Source organism: Bubalus kerabau, chromosome 19, assembly GCF_029407905.1.
Source record: "Bubalus kerabau isolate K-KA32 ecotype Philippines breed swamp buffalo chromosome 19, PCC_UOA_SB_1v2, whole genome shotgun sequence".
Classification (NCBI taxonomy): Eukaryota; Metazoa; Chordata; class Mammalia; order Artiodactyla; family Bovidae; genus Bubalus; species Bubalus kerabau.
In genome coordinates this window covers 69,398,114-69,414,559 of record NC_073642.1, presented here as the reverse complement: position 1 = coordinate 69,414,559, position 16,446 = coordinate 69,398,114, and positions in this window count along the sequence as shown.

Genomic DNA, 16,446 nt, shown 5'->3' with positions numbered 1-16,446 from the left:
CCACCATCTGAACCCGTGGCTAAACACCACCTCTCCTGCATGTCTGAGACCAAGCTGCTACCCCGAGACAGGCATCAGCTGATTCTTCAGGAAAGTGGGCATCACCTGGGTGCTGGTGGGGCTGAAAGGAGAGGACATAGGCAAGGGCTTCCAGGACTCCCCCTGCTCCATGCAGGTCCTCTGTTATCTCTCCTCTCAGAGGAACTGAGGTGGAGCCGCAGGCTTGGAGCTGTGGGTGCCCTGACCCCTGACATGTTGCCTGGTGACACTGGGCAGTGAGTGGCCCTTCCCGAGGTGGCAGAGCACCTTCAGTGGGACAGGCAGTGCCTTGCTGGTCTGGGGGCAAATGACAACCATGGGCCTCCTGCCTTGAGCTCCCCCAGCCTCCACGTGCTTTTCCTGGGCCCTGCAGACAGAAAAGTAAAGAGGCCGCCACGGTCCGTTGGCTCCTCAATGGGCCTCACCAGGGCCGTGCACCCCGACTCTCCAGCTCGTTAGGCAGCGACTGAGCAGCCGCTCCACCTGCCTCAGCACAGCGACACAAACAGCCTTATTAGCCAATCAGAGCCCAGGGGCCGGGCCAAAGGCGCCCCACTCGGTCCTGGTGTGCAAGTGCTTGTGTGAGTGCTTTGAAGGGAGAACCCCGTGGAGTCTGCCATAGTACTTGCCCAGATGTATTTTTAATTTTTTTTCCCACACCACATGGCTTTCAAGATCTTAGTTCCCCAGCTGGGGATGGAACCCAGTCCACAACATTGAAAGCACCAAGTCCTAAGCACTGGCACACATGCTAAGTCGCTTCAGTCGTGTCCGACTCTGTGCAACCCCATGGGCTGTAGCCTGCCAGGCTCCTCTGTCCATGGGATTCTTCAGGCAAGAATACTGGAGTGAGTTGCCATGCCCTCCTCCAGAGGATCTTCCTGACCCAGGGATCAAACCCATGTCTCTTATGTCTCCTACGTTGGCAGACGGGTTCTTTACCACTAGTGCCTCCTGGGAAGCCTCTTAACCACTGGACCACCAGGCAATTCCTTGTATTTCAAACCAGCTTCATTCCTCCAAGAGAGGCTTCCTTCCATGCTGACGCTCCTCCTAGGGTCAGGCCCTCTGCCTAGTGGTCTCTTAGAAATCACAGGTTCAGCACCTGCCTGGGTGGACAGCGCCAGGCCAGGGAATCCATTTCTCTGAGCCTGGGCTGGAATTTGTCCTGTGGGGTGATAAGGCCTCCTTCACAGGCTGGGCATAGTGGAAACATGCCCTTCAAGCCCCTGTCACCTGGTGCACTGTCCGAGGGAAGGTGCAGGAGACAGCCCATGAGAAGCCCAGAAGTTAGTCCAGGGGTCACATCATGGAGCACAGGAGAGGCCGCATTCCAGACCCCTGCACAGAGCCTCCGATTTCTCAAGTGGGAAATGCACACGGTAGCTTCTCCCCTTCCAGTCTCTGCAGCAAAACAGCCCAGGAAGCATCACCCCGAGCTGGCTGGGCCCCTGGGGCCTCAGACAAGCCTTTGTAAAGCTTGACTTTTCCTGACCTGATTTTCGGATCTCCTCAGCTCTGACAGTGTCCAATAAATAACTCTATGCTGCATGAGTGATGGCAAACCCTGGAATGGCTTTAATTCTGCAGAGCAATAAATTAAATGCAATGCCTGCCGTGTGTGTACGATTAAACTCTTTTTTATAGCATTTTATGTTGCTTTACGATGGGACCACTGCACCTCTTGGAATTCTTGGCAGAGTCTTCTGCAGGCAGGCAGCTCCTCTAGGCCTGGACCCTGGTCATGTGGGCAGCGAGGTCTCTGTAAGACTTAGTCCTTGGGAAGCGCAATCTGGGACACAAGGTCCAGGGAGCTGAGCTGGAAACGTCATGAGTTCCTCCAGCCTGTAGGTGGTGCTGCAGGCGATTTTCCCCTGACTTCCCCATCATAAAGTTCCTATCAGTACTTTTCCTCTGTTTTTTGTTTTGTTCTGTGTTCCTCCTCCTTGGTGGCCTTCTTAAGAATTAAGCTCTTTTTGTTGCTTATTTTGGACTTCCATGGTATCTCAGCTGGTAAAGATTTGGCCTGCAATGGAGGAGACCATGGTTCGACTCCTGGGTTGGGACTATCCCCTGGAGAAGGGATAGGCTACCCACTCCAATATTCTTGGGCTTCCCCTGTGGCTCAGATGGCAAAGAGTCCTCCTGCAATGCAGGGGACCTGGGTTTGATCCCTGGGTTGGGAAGATCCCCCACTCCAGTATTCTGGCCTGGAGAATCCCCATGAACAGAGGAGCCGGGCGGGCTGTATACACTCCATGCAGTCACAAAGACTAGGACACGACTGAGTGAGTAAGCACACACACATTGCTTATTTTTCCTCCCTACTGATTTGGAAGCTGTACATATTACTTGCATTCTTTTAGTGACTATCCATGTTTAATATGCTTATATACAAAGACAGGAATTGCCCAAAGGACAAATTCTGTATGATTCCACTCATGAATGAGGTCCCTGTGTGGGTGCTCAGTCATGTGCAACTCTTTGTGAACCCATGGACTGTACCCTGCCACATTCCTCTGTCCATGGAATCTTTCAGGCAAGAACACTGGAGTGGGTTGCCATTTCCTAATCCAGAGGATCTTCCCAACCCAGGGATCGAACCCGGGTCTCCTATGGCTTCTGCATTGCAGGTGGATTCTTTACCACTGAGCCACATGAGAAGCCCCTGAATGAGGGCCCTAGAGGAGTTAAATTCATAGAGACACAAAGTATAACCATGGTTGCCAGGAGTTTGCATTTGAGGGGCATGGAGTCTCAGTTTGGGGAGATGAGAAGTTCTGGGGGTGGACAGTGGTGATGGTTACGTACCAGTGTGAACATAGATAATGCACTGAACTTTACACTTTATGATATGTGTATCTTACCACGATAAAAATAAAAGCTAACCAAAGTTCTCAAATGTTCTATAAAGAAGAGAAACAAATGCATAAAAATGAAAAGAGAAAAGATCATCACTCTTTATAGATAATGTAATTGTTCAAAAACAAGCTAAACAAAGCAAAAAAAGTGTGTGTGTATATATATATATATTTAATAAGAACATTTAGCAAATTTGCTGGATACAAAAATCAATATTCCAAACTCAACTGCATTGCCAAACATTGACATCAACTACAATCAGTAAGAAAATATAAAGTTTAAATGCTATTTATTATATCATAATATATATGTATATATATAATACCTAGGAATAAAACTGAGAAAAAGTATGTAAACACTATACCGGAAAATTATTAACTCTTTTTTAAAAGACATTACAGAAAATCTAAGTAAAAGGAAAGATATGCTGTATATTTCTTAAAGATGTCAAATTTCCCAAACCTGATAAGAAGACTTAATACAATTACACACAAAAAAATCCCAACAAGTTTTTCATGGAACTTGGCAAACCAGTTTTCAGTTTTATGAATGAGGATATGACTGAGATCAGCTAAGACAGTCCTGGAGACATAAGCTGGGGAGCTTGCCCCACCAAACATCAATAATTATGATAAAGCTAAAGTCATTAGACCATTTGGCATAGATTCTGGGGCAGACAAAGAGGGCAACAGAAGAGAACAAGAGCACATGTGAAATGCATATCTGTAGAAACTTGAAGCATGGTTTGCGAGTGAGCAAACAGTGCAGATTGATGAACAAAGCAGGAGTTTTCATGAGATACTGGGAAACTGGCTATCCATACTGAAAATAACAAACCCCTACCTCACATCATAGTTAGAAATAAATTTCCAGTGATTAAAGACAAAAGATGAAAAGCATAACTAAAAAGGCTGTGGAATATAAAATTATTTCTCAAGCAAGAGCAAACAACAGAGGAAAAATCGAACAAATTCAACTATATTAAAATTAAGAAAAACAATTCCTTAAAAGAAACCATAAAGAACGTGAAAGGAGAAGTCACAGACGGGCATAAAATATTTGCAGCACATCTGACTGACAAGAGGCAGCACACAGAACATGTAAGGGGCTCCTGTGAGTCAACACGACAAGGTGAACAGCCTCACAGGAAAGAAACGGGCAAGACGCAGGAACAAGCATTTCCCAGAAACAGAAACATACAGGCTCATGAGTGTTTGGAAAAGCCCAACATCACTAGCAGTTACGGATATGCCTCTTTAAAATCCTGCAGGGGATTCTGTTTCAGATCACAGGCTGAGCACGTGCATCCCATTATCTTTACTCTAAACTCCGCTAAAACTATAGCAATGAGCATTTCTTATGACATAGATCATTAGGGATAGAAGAACAGGACAGGAGACAAAAACAACAAGATTCTGGAAGCTGAAAAGCATATGAACAAGTGGCAACTGCCTTAGCAGACTAGAGGAAGATAAATTCTCTGCTAACAAGGAAAAAAACTGAATTAACCTGGTTTGTTCCCAAGACTATTCAAATATTCAGGAAGTGGTGGTAGCAGGTGTTTCTGGGGCTGGGGATGCAGGGGGGCGCAGAACCCGACCGCAGTGAGGCACAGGCAGCGCCAGAGCCAGAAACGAAGGGTGTGGCCTCGAAGCCACAGGGAGGCAAGTCAAGACCACAGACAGCTGTCAGCGCACACGCAGCAGGACGTCTGGACAGAAAGCAATGGCCAAGTGCAGGCAAGACTTCTGCGAACCGGGCCTCTCGCATACACTGCTGCTGGGAATATAGAGTGGTGAAAACACTCTGGAAAATAATTTGCAGTTTCTTACACAAACAAACATACACTTACCATATGACCTAGCAGTTACGCTCCTGGGCATTTGTCCCGGATGAATGAAAATTGATGTTTGTGCAAAAAATCTGTTCATAATTGTTCACAGCAGCTGTATGCATCATAGCCAACAACTAGAACAAACTAAATGACCCCCAACAGGTGAGTGGTTAAACAAATGGTACAGCCACGGAATAGCACTAGAAAGGAACCAACTGCTGACACATGAAGCGATTTGAATAGTTCCCAATTATGCCGAGTGAAAAAAGGTCAGCTTCAAAGTTCACGTGCTGTCTGATTCCATTTATGTAGTATTGTAGAAATGACAAAATTATATGGAGGAAAAACAGATAGTTGGTTGCCAGGAGTTAGGGACGGTCATGGGGGCGGAGGGATGGAAGGCTCCACTGTGAGATGTGATGAGGGAGATTTCACGGTGAGGGACAAGTCTGTATCCTGATCATGGTGCACTGAAGGGCGCGTTCGGAGATCAAGAAAACAATGACCTCAGCAGCATGGAAACAAGAAAACAGTGGAGCAATGCCTTCATAATTCTAAAGGAAATTGATTTCCAGCCCACATTTCCATATCCAAATCCAATGGCAATCAACTGTACGGATGGAATAAAATTATTTTCAGAGATACAATGTAAAGAAGGCTGACTGCCAAAAACTGACACTTTTGAATTGTGGTGATAGAGAAGACTCTCCCTCTCTCTTTTTTTGGAGAAGACTCTTGAGAGCCCCTTGGACTGCAAGGAGATCAAACCAGTCCATCCTAAATGAAATAAACCCTGAATAATAAAAGAACCGATGCTAAAGCTGAAGATTCAATACTTTGGCCATCTGATGTGAAGAGTCAACTGACTGGAAAAGACTCTGATGTTTGGAAAGACTGAAGGCAAAAGGAGAAGGGGGCGACAGAGAATGAGATGGTTATATAGCATCCCCAACTCAATGGACATGAATTTGAGCAAACTCCGGGAGATAGTGGAGGAGAGAGGAGACTGGCATGCTGCAGTCCATGAGGTCACGAAGAGTCAGGCACGACTTCATGACTGAACAGCAACAAGAGAAATACACATGTCAAACAGTTTACCTCCTGTGTGTCTCTCCTCAATAAATTGCACATGGGTGGAGAAGGCGATGGCACCCCACTCCAGCACTCTTGCCTGGAAAATCCCATGGATGGAGGAGCCTGATGGGCTGCAGTCCATGGGGTCACTAAGAGTTGGACACGACTGAGCGACTTCACTTTCACTTTTCACTTTCATGCATTGGAGAAGGATATGGCAACCCACTCCAGTGTTCTTGCCTGGAGAATCCCAGGGACGGGGGAGCCTGGTGGCCTGCCGTCTATGGGGTTGCACAGAGTTGGACACGACTGAAGCGACGTAGCAGCAGCAGCATGCTCCATAAACAAGGGAGTAAGCAAGGAAACCACAAGATCCAGAAAAGAGAAGTAAAGAGACTCTCGGAACATACAAAGCAACCAGTCTGGATCGGAGGAGCATTTTCAGGAGACTAAAATGTTGAGAGTTGTCATCGTTATGATTTCTATGGATGAACCATCCTTCTATCTTCACTTATAACCACAGGAGAATGGTTCCCACCAAGACAAGACAGTAAACCAGGAAGGCACAAATGGGATTCAGGAAACAGGCTCCCACCCAGGAGAAAGGCAAGACGCCAGCAGAAGCAGATGCCGGGGTGCTGCTCTCCTCTGCCCAGAGAGCGGGCAGGCGATCAGAGGAGAACGAGAGCTCTAAGCAGAGAGTCTCCAGGAACAACTAACGTGGGAAAGTATGTCAAAAGGGTATCGGGAAGTGTAGGGAGAATGAGTAACAAATATTTAGCAAATGAAAAAGCGAGGTGACTAATAACTTTAGGAAACACACAGAGTAAGAAAGGAAGCAACTGAAGAGTACTATCATGCTAAGTTAAGCTGTGATTGTGTAGATAGAGTGCAGTATACTTCAACAGATTCCATTTGGTGCAACCAAAAATTGTAATATAACTATCTGGGGAAGAGCAGAGAGGGGAAACAGAGGAGGTGTCAGAGTTTGAGGGCTAAACCGTCACAATGAAAAGTCGTGCTCTGCAAGAGTCAGTCACTTGTCGTGTCTGACTCTTTTGCGACACTATGGTCTTTTTGTAGCCTGCCATGAAGAGGAAATCTTAAAAAGTTATCTCTCAAATTGATTAACCAAAAGGTAGAAGGATTGATAGATAAAATACAGAAAGATGTGGACCGTGAAAGCCAGAAAAGTTATTTTAAAAGCTAACGATGGTTGAGTCTGGAAGGATCAAGGAGGATCAGTGAACTACCATTTTTTGTCATAAGATGTTTAACTACGGCAGTCCCTGAGTTTGAATTCCCAGCTTTTCCTGGGAGGGTAACATGCAGCACGATGCTCACGGCGCTGGGCCATGAATTGGAGCTCCCAGGCGGCTGTGCAGTCAGCGGGTAAACAGCCGATACACCCGCAGCCCTTCTGTTCATCACCCTCAGCGTAGAGTTTAATAAATTACCTGAGAAACCCAGTGTGCCGTGCTGTGCCTGGTCGCTCAGTCCTGTCCAACTCTTTGTGACCACATAGACCATATAGCCCACCAGGCTCATCTGTCTAGGAAGATTCTCCAAGCAGGAATACTGGAGTGGGTTGCTATGCCCGCCTCCAGAGGATCTGCATTGCAGGTGGATTCTTTAATGTCTGAGCCACCAGGGAAGCCCACGAATACTGGAGTGGGTAGACTATGCCTTCTCCAGGGGATCCTCCCAACCCTGGAATCAAACCAGGGTCTCCTCCATTGCAGGCAGATTCTTTACCAGCTGAGCTACCAGGGAAGCCTGAAGAAACCCAAAACGTTATTATAAAAGTAGGCTTCGTGCCAGATGATTTTGCCCAACTGTAGGCAAATGTTCTGAGCACATTTAAGGTAGGTTAGGCTCGGCTGTGATGCTCAGCAGGTGAGGTGCATTTTCGACTTGTATTTTCAACTTAGGATGGGTTTATCATGACAAAGGGGGTGACAGGATGAGACGGTTGGGGGCGTCATCAACTCCGTGGACGTGGGTCTCAGCAAACTGCAGGAGGTAACGAGGGACGGGGGGCCTGTGCTGAGTTCACGGGGCTGCAGAGTCGGACGCGACTGAGAACAACAAGCCCCGTGGTAGAGGAAGGTCTGTACACGAATCTGCCACTTTGTTTTGTTCATCACAGGCAAGTTCTACAATAGCCAATTGATTGTATTGTATTTAACTTGCATTTGTTTGTTAATTTAAAACAAAGCAACAAAATGCCATTGTACTACAACAAAGTTTGCTCAAGTTAAAAAGTAGGTGGATTCCAGGTACTGGAAAGGATGTGGGGCAACAGGAGCTCTCAGCCGTGGGAGCCCGAGTCACAGCTACTTCGGAAACCCTTCACCGTCCTGAGTAAAGGTGATCTGCACATAATTCCGTACCTGGTGACGTCTCTAGCGCAGTGCTCCCTAACCTTTTCCACTTGTGCAGGAAGTGACAGTATTACCCTTGTCTGGCACAGTGGAGTAGGTGGGCAAAGCGGCTCCAGGACACCAGGGCCAGCCCAGGCTGCCCCAGCCCCCGCTCAGCTACTCAAGCATTGAGAGGGGGGCGGGGGGGCTCCATCACTCAGGCGCATCTCCACCCCAATCACCGCAGCCAGCGGGCTCCTCCAGAGAGACGAGCACACGCGTGCATGTAGAGCACTAAACCAGGCTGATTACTGCAGCCCTGTGATAGCAAGTAGCCCCGAGACGACATAAGCATCCATGACCAACACGCTGTGATGGAGCCACACACCAGATACCGAGCAGCAGGCAAGACCGTCGAATGACACCACAGCATTAAAACGCACGGATCTCAGGCGTGTGACAATGAATGGAAGAAGCAAGACACAAATGGCATACTTGAGGGAAGACTGTATTTGTGTAAAGTTTAAAAGGCAGCTAAAACTGAACTATATATTTTGGGGGAGTACAAGTGTAAATGGCAAACATGATATAGAGAAGCAAGGGAAAGACGAATATAAATTCAAGTGAGTATTACCTGGGGGAGGGGTGGAGGGTGTGGAAGGCAGTGGGAGTGGCCTTGAGCAACCTGTGCTTGAAGGGAGACTTTCTTTTTCATCCTGAGTGGCGGCTACAGAGGACTTCACATTATAATTATTTTTATAATTGTTGTCATTATTATTACTCTTTAAAATATGTTTTTCTCAGGGGTACAATTCTAGGGCATGCATAGATTCTGTGTGTGTGTGTGTGTGTGTGTGTGTGTGCGCGCGTGCGTGCGTGCGCGTGCGCACATGTGTGCTCAGTCATATCCAACTCTTTGCAACCCCATGGACTGTAGCCCACCAGGCTCCTTTGTCCATGGGATTTTCTAGGCAAGAATACTGGGGTGGGTTGCCATTTCCCACTCCAGGGGATCTTCGCCACCCAGGCATTGGACCCACATCTCTTGCGTCTCCTGCACTGGCAGGCAGATTCTTCACCAACTGTGCCACCTGGGAAGCCCCATGCGTAGATTCTAGCTGCCGCTAATATCTGCATGCCCTTTCTTCTCAAGCAATAGAACCCCCAGTTTTTAGCTGAGCACGTGGCCACCAGGAATAAAGACTGAATTTCCCAGTCCTATTTGCAATACATTCAGTTCAGCCATGTTCCTCTTACAATGGAAACAAGAAGAATTTGTGTGTATAACTTCTTGGAAGTGTTCTTATTGGGGAAAGGGAAGGTGTGCCCTTCTTTAGCTCTTCCTCCCTGTTGATTGAAATGTGATGTAATGGCTGGAGCACCAGCAGCCATCTTGGACCATGGTGTGACCTCAGGAATAAAAGTCATACACAGTGGAACACAGTGGAGGCAGAAGTATCCAAGGGACCCAACACAGGGCACACCATGATGGTCATGGGCTGACCCTTTCAGACTTCACAACAGAAGGAGAAATATATCATGCTGAATTCATGATCATTCTGTTATATCCGGGCAAGCCTAACCCTAATCTGGTGTCAGAGTGAGATGCAGCAGAAAATTCTAGAAAATCAGAGCAGAACTGAAGGTCGCCTCTCCCCCTCCCTCAGCTGCGGGACTCTGCATTTATTGGCTGTTTGGTCTTCAGAGAAGCCCTATGGGGGGGCACATGTCTCCCCTGAATCAGAAGGGGAAACCAAGCCCCACGGAAAGTATGTGGCTTGCTTGGCAGTACACACCATGTACCCTGGGCTGCACGTGGGTGATGCTCTCGTTTTTCTCCAAACAGATGCTTTCCTTCCGTGTTCCAGAAGTCCGGGGCCCAGCAGAAGGCAGCAGTTGACACGGGGGCATCTCTGGGACCCTGGTGGACCTGCGAGGGTGTGTCTGCCCCTGTGACCCAGGCATCTGGGAATGGAAGGCAGTGAAGACCCAGAGCTAGGCTGGTTCCAGCCTCAGGCCTCACCCACACCAGACTAACTCTCCAGGTGACCCCAGGCCAAGTCTCATTCCTCAGGATGGCTCTCCACAGGCTCACGTCCAGAGCTGGGGACAAAGCTTGGCCCATGACCACTTCTGGTTGGTAGTGGAGGGCCCTGGGGGGGCTGGCCTGGGGTGGAGAAGTTTGGCACAGGACCTGGGAGAGAGGGGCTGAACAGAAGAGAGCAGCTCGCACTTGCTGTGTGCCTCTGTGCGCCTCCCTGTCGGGGCGGGCGGGGTGGGGTCAGTCTCCCGTTCCTCACTGCAGGGATGGGGTGTGCATGCCCCCCTTTCTAGGGCTCCTTCAGCATCTGTGTGCTCTGGCCTGGGCTGGGCTCTGTGCCAGGCACCAGGAGGGCTCAGTGGGGAGAAGGGGAAGAGGAGCCAGGTACACAGAGCCCAGGGCTGCAGCCTGGGGAACCTGGGGGTGACTGGGGAGCCTGGTGGTACCTGGGGGAGTCTGGGGAACCTGGGGGGTGGTTTCAGGGGAACTTGGAGGAGCCTGGGGAACCTGGGGAAACTTGGAGGAGCCTGGGGGAGCCTGGTGTACTGGGCAGACTGGGGTCCCATTCCATCACCAGCACACCAACTGGCTGGCTGATGCCGGGCAAGTCCATTTAAGACTCTGCGCCTGTTTGTGGGCACGGGAAACAGTCCACAGGCCTTTGAAGTATCCGATAAATGGCAGCCCCGTGGAGAAGCCTGGGTTAGGGCCCAGCACTGCGTGCACAGCGTGGGGACCTGGCAGAGGGCAAGTGCCTGGCAGTGGCCGCAGTGGAGCACGGGACACACAGAGGAGGGTGCCCGAGCTGCGTGACCTGAGGACGGGGTCGGGGGAGACACCGGGTCACAGGGAGGACCGGGCTGGGACCACACGGTGTGGCTGACTCTGGAGGGGCACTGGGTGAGTCTGCCCCCACGGGAGGAGAGGGGTCAAGGAAACCGAGTGACCGGCCTGGACATGGCCCCCCATGCCAGCTGGGCGCCAGAGCCCACCCTGCCTCACCCCCTTGGCGGACTCTGCTGCGAGGCTCGGCCGGCACTGCCCAGTCTGTCTGACACCAGCAGCTTTTGTCCCAGGATTTATTTTTCCATCAGACGGATATCAGAGTCTCTTCACGTGGTGCTCTCCCGCGTCAGCAAAATAAAGATGCAAATAACCCCCCTGACCCACTCCCGGGGCCACTGAGGAGGAACGCAGCGCCGGCCGCCCCCGCCACATGTGGAGGCTTTGAATTTTAAATTTCATTTTCCCATCGCTTTTCAATAAATGCTTTTCCCCGTGATGGCTCGAGTCCTGACCTTATAATGCCTGAGTTAAAAGGCAGTGTCTTGTTTCCAGCTGCAGATAATTTACTTTTGAATGGTCCAATTACACGGCAGCCGGGGCTCTGCCTGGCTGCGCGGAGACAGGCCGTTTGCAGGGAGATAACGCTGTCGCCTCCACATCTGAGTCGTCTGACCCGGGCCTGTCCTCTGGGCGGGGCTGGAGGCCGGGGCCCGGGCCTCTAAGGAGCCTTGACAGGCTCATCCCTGGAGGGGACCCCTGTGCCCTCCTCACCCTCAGGCTGAGGCCAGCCCTGAGAGGCAGGTGACCCCTGCCGGGCACAGCCGGCCGGGACGCTGGTGAGGCCGTGGGCGGCACATTGCTTCGTTCCTCCTGCTGCCTGACTCTCTACAGCCTGGAGGCCGCCAGTGAGTGAGCGCTGCCTGCCCAGGGAGACGTTAATGGAGGCATGAAATACAGCATCATGCTTTTGAAAGAAGCATGACATCTGACCTAGCGCTAGCCCCGATTCGTTATAACAAGGCGGCTTTATGAATTTCACGTCCAGGTAACAAAATCTGAACCAACTGTCCGTGCCTTCAAATTTCTTTCAATGAAACTGAAGCGTTTTGCTTTTCTGTAATGTTTCTTTCCTGGGCAAAAAAAAAAACGTGGGTTCCTTCCTGGTTTTGCTTCAAAGAATGTCTAGATCTGGGTGATCCCATTTTGGAGCCTAAAGAAAAATTCCTAACCCTTCTTCCAGGAGAGGAAGGAAAGGACCAAGAGACTCTGGGCCTGTCCACGGTGTAAGAATGTGTCCGTCTCCAGAAACCAACAGGACCTCCTGAATTTTAAACCCAGATACTTTTCCCTTTGAATTTCCCCTTACAAACAAATCTGAATTATTGACAAAAAAAGGAAATGAAACTTCCCCAGCCCCTGGCAAGTGTGTGATGAGGGGTCGCCACCTGTTTCATCCTGGACTGCTCCGTCCTTGGTCACAGGGACACTCAGGTGGTCGGCCACAGCAGGGACCAGGGTGAAATCCTTGATCGAGTGCAGACCATCCTGAAACTTCAGTTCGGCTCCCTGGACCCTGGGGTCTCCCACATCGAAACTGGAGCCTGCAGAGGGGCCAGTGAAGGGGGCTGGGCTCCAGGAGGTCAGGGGGGTTCCGGGGGGTATGAGCCCGCCCGCCCCACACCTCTCTTGTCAGTGCTTCTTCAGCCCACAAGGCGCAGCCACTCCACTGCAAGCCCACCCACACCCGCCTTGGTGCTGAAGCCCCTCGTGCGCAGGGGGCCCTGGCACAGCTCAGGGTCTCCAGGGTGGCCATTAAGAGGACGGGAGGGACATCCCTGCAGGCTCTGGTCTCGCTTCCGGTCAGTTCAAAGGCCGCTGTGGAGGGGCGGCTCAGCTCAAACCGTGGCTGCTGCTTGAGCGTGTCTGCATGCCAGGCACTGGGTCCTGCGTCTCAGACACTGGATTTATCTGCAGTGTGTCAGAGGTGGCTGCAAATTTCCTGCCACTGTCCATGAGGAGGCAGAGTTTACTTCTCCATCCCCTTCAATCTGGGGCCACATGGAAAGGCCGCCTGGAGGAGACACAAGGAGAGCGAAGAAGAGGCGCTGGGACCAGGGGGAGCACAAGTGAGGAACGGAAAGCGCCAAGACCCCGGGCAGACAAGTCGGCGGAGCTGCAGCCCTCTGGCTCAGCTGCCCTATGCCCGCCCCAGTGCGGAGGGAGGAAGCCCCGCAGACACCACCACAGACACAGAGACGAGCTGGCCCTGGGGCCTGGCGAAGTCTGCACCCCATGAAAGAAAGCAGCTATGTCTGCGGCAGCAGGCTCTGTCCCCATCAAGAGAAGCTTGGGGCTGGCTCAGAGGTGGTCCTGGCTGCCATCGGAGAGGAAAGGTGAGAGGCGCCAAGGTGATGGCAGGGTCAAATGGGGCACGGAGAGGTCACGTGACCCGAACAAGGGCACAGGTAAGTATGTTCCTGGGTGTCTGGGCAGGGCGGCCGGGGAGGCCCTTGCTCTGTGTGACGGCAAGCTGGGTTTGGTGCCGCCCTCTTGGGAGGGAGCTTCCTGGGAGGCCCACCCCCAATCAGGGGTTCAGAACCACAAGCCCCATGACCAGCAGCCCTCGTTCCTCCCGCCAGCCTCAGCTGCACCTGCTTCCTGTGAGGCTTTCGTCCATGAGAGGCCCACCGCGGGCCACCCGAACTGCCAGGAAAGGAAGAGGACACCCTGCTACCCCAGGAAGGCTGGCCACGCAGCTCTCCTTCCAGAATCAAGTAGCTCGGCTCCCACGAGTACCAGGACCCACGCAGAGAGGGCATCTGGGGCCGCCTCCAAGAGTTCACGTTGACACAGAAGAGCAAGGGGCTTCTCCTGCAGCTGAGCTGGGGGGCTGAGGCCTGGGAGTCTGAGGCCTGGGGGGCTGGTGTCCCGCCCACCCCTCTGACCATATGGGTGTGGATGATAAAAGAGGTGGGTCCCGTGCAGACCCAGCTTATGGAAGTTCTGCCTGGAACGTTCTCTCTGGGGCTGCAGACCATCTTCCTCACAGGGCTCATCAGAAGCACTGACCTCTGCTCCGAGGCTCCGCCCACGCGAGGCTCCGCCCAGATAAGGCTCCGCCCACGCGAGGCTCCACCCACACAAGGCTCCGCCCACGCGAGGCTCCACCCACACAAGGCTCCGCCCCTGCACCGCTGCTCCGGGTCTGGGGCCCCCAGGCCTCCTCAAGCTCCTCTTCTCTAGAGAGAGGCCCCGGCATTCCCAGACCGCGTCCCCGACACGCTCTCGCCCCGCTGGAGTCACCTGTCCTGAGCTCACCTGTCCCCGCCTCAAGGCACAGGTGAGATGACAGGGCCCAGAGGAGGAGGGGCCCCTGTGCCCCCCAGGCCAGGCCTTCCGAATACCAGCAGGGGTCAGGGGTTTGGGTGGAGCACACCCCGGAGGCGGCAAGGTGTGGGGCCCACAGAGGCCTGGGTGGGGTGCCGGGGGTTGCTGGTCAGGACGGTGACAGAGACGTGAGGGGCTGAGACCCCACGTCCTCAGAGCTCGCTGGCCCCCAGAACAGAGAGCACCTCCGGGACAGTGGGAGGAGAGGGAAGGGAGGGGCGGCTCAGGCTAGGCCTCCCGGGCTCGCCTGGCTCCCGGCTCCACCATCCCAGGTCACACCTCCCCTGCATTCCCGGCAGCTGGCCGCACCTCCTTGCACCCACCCTGCCTGACCCTGCCCCTACCTGCTCCCAGACCCTGGAGGGCTCACCCAGGGGCTGCCGGCCTCTGCCTCTGACCACTGCCCCACTGCCTTCTCCACATCCCTACCAGCACGTTTACAAAATGGTCAAAAGGCGACCACGGATTTCTCCTACAAACCTACTCACATACACACCCCCCGCGCACGCACACACACATACACCACACACACACACATACACACCACACACCCCACACACTTTCCCAGCAGCAGTTCACGGCACCATGACCCACTGACTCTGCCAGTCCTGGTTCACCCATGACCTCTCTCTCTCCCCTGCTCCCCCATCCACTTCTAATCCATGAGCAGATCCTACTGACTCGGCTCCAATCCCAGTACCCCAGTACCTCCCCGGTCCCCACGGCTGAGCCATCAGCCCCACCAAGCCTCCCGGCTGCAGGCCTCGTCCTGTGTCCTCCGCTCGGACTGAGCGTCCCGGGGCCTAGACTGCACTGCCCTTTGCAGACTGAGCCGGAGCCAGGTCCTGGGCCAGCGGGCCCTCCTCCCTGTCCGCCCCAGCCGCCCCGCTGCAAAGCCCGCCTGCCTCCTGGAAGACGTCCAGCCGCTCTGCCAGTCCTCTGCCTTGTTTTTCCCGAACTCCGAGACCCCCACCCCTAGATCCCGCCACCAGCACCGGCGCTGAGGGCCCCATTTTCACCCCCTGCCGCCCCCTGACCTCCCAGCACGGCCCGTCTCCCCTGGTGGGGGCCTCTCAGAGTCCTTGCTGACCCCCGGCCTCCACCAACCGATGCTCCAGAGATAAATATCCCACATCCTGCTCCTGCTCCCATGGAGGCCTGAGCCCCTTGGGGCAGGGCCCTCGCCTCGGCACCAGCAACGGTGGTCTGAACACCCAGAAAGTTCTCTGAAGGAATCCCTTCTGGCCTGGCCGGAAATCAGCACGCCGGCTGCTGGGGTGGCTGTGTGTGCCCGGAGGAGTCAGCTCCCGCTGTCAGAGAGGAGGCTGTGGAGACTGGGGGAAACAGCCCTCTGCCCCCCACCAGGGGCCGCGATGGTCTAGTTTATTTTCTCTCTCATTCAACGAGACAAAACTCACCCCCCACCCCGCACCCACTATGGAAAGAAGCCAGGCTGCTCCCACATTTCCAGACTCTGCCCCTTGGCCATCAGAACAGCTTTCAGGAACACCCCCCACCTTCCCCACCCTGCTACCCGCCCCCCCACACACACACCCACACCCCAACCCATCCCCACCACATTCAGGGCTTTCTATTTCCTCAGATGCAGGAGGTCCTGGCCTGAAAGCGGTTTGTCAGGCCTGGGAGTTGGACGGGGGCTTCTCGCCTTCATATCACCTTTGGGTTTACACATCTGCTGCGTCAGAGATATGAACACGGTTCACAGACAGAAATGCAAATGGCCCTGCGACTTCCCCATAATAAGAGAAATGCGAGTGCAGGCCAGGCCGGACACCACTTCCCACCTATCAGATCGGCGGAGATTCACGAGGCTGACAGCGCTCTGCTGGCGAGGCTGTGGGGAGGGGCACCCTCAGACAAAGCTGGAGAAGCAAGAAGGTCCAGCTCCCACCCAGGGAGACGGACAAAACCCGACAAAGCTGCAAAATGCAATTACCCTTTCCAACAGCCACCTGCTCCAAGGAATCTGCCTCAGACACACACAGGGGGGCACGCAGAGCCGCGGGACTGTTAGTAACACTCTGAGGGATTGTTAGCAA